Consider the following 2,674-nt stretch of genomic DNA (forward strand, 5'->3'; position numbering starts at 1 on the left):
AGGGACGATACCTTTAAAATAAAAATGCAAACATGCCAAAGTAACTTCATTTGATTTAATTCCTCCTCTCTGCTGGCAGAAATTATTCTAATTCCCAGCCTAATTAACAAGCTGCTGTAGATTAGAAATCTGATATGAAATGAAAAGCAAGCAGCAAATCTCAGTAGGGAACAGTGGTACAAAACTTCTTCTCAACACAAAGTGGTGTGGGATCCTGAAAGTCCTGCCAGCTTTAATATTTTCAATACTTTGTTTCTTTGGTGGGGGAGGGAGTAAAGGACGCCAAAATTTTTTGGGTTTGTAGCAAAAAAGCATCACTTTAATTTGGCACTGTACAGCAGAGCAGTGACAGCTTCACCAACAAATCCTCAGTCACAAAATCACCCTGCATTTTAACAGCAACATTTGCACCTCATTCCCAGGGCCCCCTTTTTTAATGAAGCACCACGGAGTCCAAAGGCTGATGAAAGCCTGGGGGAACGTTACACCATAAATTACATGATCTGGGAGCATGAAGCTGAGCACTGACTTACCCTCTAAGATCCCACATTGTTCCTCATGAGAAACCCTGCAAAAGCTTTGCTGACCTCAGGCTCAAGCAGAGGCAAGTTAAGATCAAACGGGTCGAAAGTCAACTTAATAAACACTTGTGAGGAGCTTTTCATCCACCTGGGCTCAAAAAGCAGGAGCATTAAGCACTCTGGAGCTTGGGATTCAAGCACAAACAGGAACTGTTGGTCTGTGCCTGGGAACTGTGGGGAGCCACGAGCCCTCTGCGAAGTCAAAGATGAGGACTATGAACAAAGCTTAAAGTAAAAAAGGAAAAGTGGCTAAGAGAGGGTAAAGGTGATGTTTGCTGAGTGCTGCAGAATGTGCTGCTACAGCCTCCTCCCTCTGCACTGGCACTGAAACTGGACAGTGCTGAACCCCAGGTAAAAAAAAATGGAAATATATTCAGGTGTAACAGGGCTACAGAGCTGATGAGGGGTCTGGAGGGGCCATGGGAGGATCAGTTGTTTTGTTCAGCCTGGAGGAGACTGAGGGGACACTCAGCTTCTTCACAAGGGGCAGCATCATCTCTGCTCTGGGTGAGCAGGGACAGCACCCAGGGACGGGCTGGAGCTGTGTCAGGGCAGGCTCAGGGTGGATCTCAGGGAAAGGTTCTTCCCCCAGAGGGTGGTTGGCACTGAACAGGCTCCCCAGGGCAGTGGGCACAGCCCCAAGGCTGCCAGAGCTCCAGGAGGGTTTGGACAACGCTCTGAGGGACAGGGTGGGACTGTTGGGGTGTCTGTGCAGGGCCAGGGGTTGGACTGAATGACCCCTTCCAGCTCAGGATATTTTGCGATACCTGTACCTAAAACACCTAAACCCCAGTGCCACACCAGGCCTTGGCCACATCTGCTGTTTAAAAAAAAAATTATCTTAACACCAAGCTGACAGAAATACAGAAGCCAAAGCAACAAACTGTCACTTCATCAAAGGCACACAGGGACAACACCTGTGTTGTTCATGCCCACCTGCCCTATCAAGGTTGGTAAGATCTCCTCCCATCAGGAAATTTACATCAAATTATTCTACAGCTTTTGTGTGTCTGTGCTGGTTTTATGTCTTTTTTAACAGAAACAAGGTTTTGACCCCTTCCAGGTTTCATTCTAAACTAATCACATATTCTGCAACACAAAAGCTATTTAATATTCCCCTCACCTTCTCCCCCTTAGAATTGAAACCACTGATATCCCAATCGTACTGTATTTATTTATTCCCGCCTCAATAAAGCCCCAGATTACTGCAAACACAGCACTACAACAGAGCTGGCACCTTCCTGCTCAGACTTAAACATCCTCTAAGTAACTATTAGCACAAATTTCCAACCAGTGCCAGCAAATATCCAAGGCCGGGAAGTTATTCACCCCCTCACCGCCGTTTTGACCTCCCCTGCCTTCAGTTCCTCTGCATTTCGACACCATTTCCAGCTCAGGTGGTGAAATTCAAACCAGCGGGTCCCACAGAGGAGGAAGAAATACCAGCTTTTCAAAAAGGAGAAAAACCAACACAAACCAAACGCACAAACAGGCACTTTTCCTAAGGCAGGAGGTCAAGGTGGGAAACAGCTCAACGAGGGGCGTCTCAGGTGTTTGTACACCCCAGAAAGCACTCAGATTTGAGGGCACTGCATTGATGGTGCCCCTGGCTAAAGCAGAGGCAGGAGAACCGAACGTGGTGTTCCCAACCTTCCCCTCGAGTGTCCCGCGGACCGCAGGGCCCGGCCGAGCCGCGACAGAGCCGTGAGGGCCCCTTCGGGAGAGTCGCGGCTCCCTCACGGCAAGGACGCCCCGGCGGCGGCGGCGGGGCCCGGGGGCCTCTCCCGCACCACACCGGGGTCTCCCCGCACCCCTTTCCCCTCAGGCCCCCCCCGGTACCCCGAAGGTCCCGCGGCCCCCGCTCTGAGGGGATGGGGGGGGGGGGGAGCACGAGACACCCCCCGTGCCCACACGTCACTCACCGCGCGACCGCCACGAGCCCGAGGCGCCTCCGCTCCGCCCCCCGGCACAAGCCCCGCCTCCCCCAGGGGTCGACCCCGCCCCTCAAGGCAACACCCCTGTTCCGCTAAGCCCCGCCTCTCTCAGGGAGGGGTCTCGCTAAGCCCCGCCCACTCCATGTGTCTGTCAACTTA

General features: G+C 51.9%; 1 protein-coding gene across 3 annotated transcripts in view; it reads right to left on the reverse strand.

Moving 5' to 3' along the window:
- The window catches only part of SLC31A1 (solute carrier family 31 member 1), a 25,987-nt gene that overhangs the window by 20,626 nt on the left and 2,687 nt on the right, over positions 1-2,674 (reverse strand). The window contains exon 1 of one of the 3 annotated variants that reach the window (XM_027905118.1): positions 2,504-2,555. The exons of 1 other annotated variant lie outside the window; for it this stretch is intronic. The gene's annotated coding sequence lies outside the window, so the exon portion shown is untranslated. Of the gene's footprint in view, positions 1-2,231; positions 2,346-2,503; positions 2,556-2,674 lie in introns of those variants that run through there. One more of the 3 variants, XM_027905120.1, reaches the window with a different exon arrangement.

The sequence above is a fragment of the Empidonax traillii genome, unplaced genomic scaffold (genome assembly GCF_003031625.1).
Source record: "Empidonax traillii isolate 1590-97213 ecotype Southwest subspecies unplaced genomic scaffold, ASM303162v1 scaffold1123:size177737, whole genome shotgun sequence".
NCBI classification, from domain to species: domain Eukaryota; kingdom Metazoa; phylum Chordata; class Aves; order Passeriformes; family Tyrannidae; genus Empidonax; species Empidonax traillii.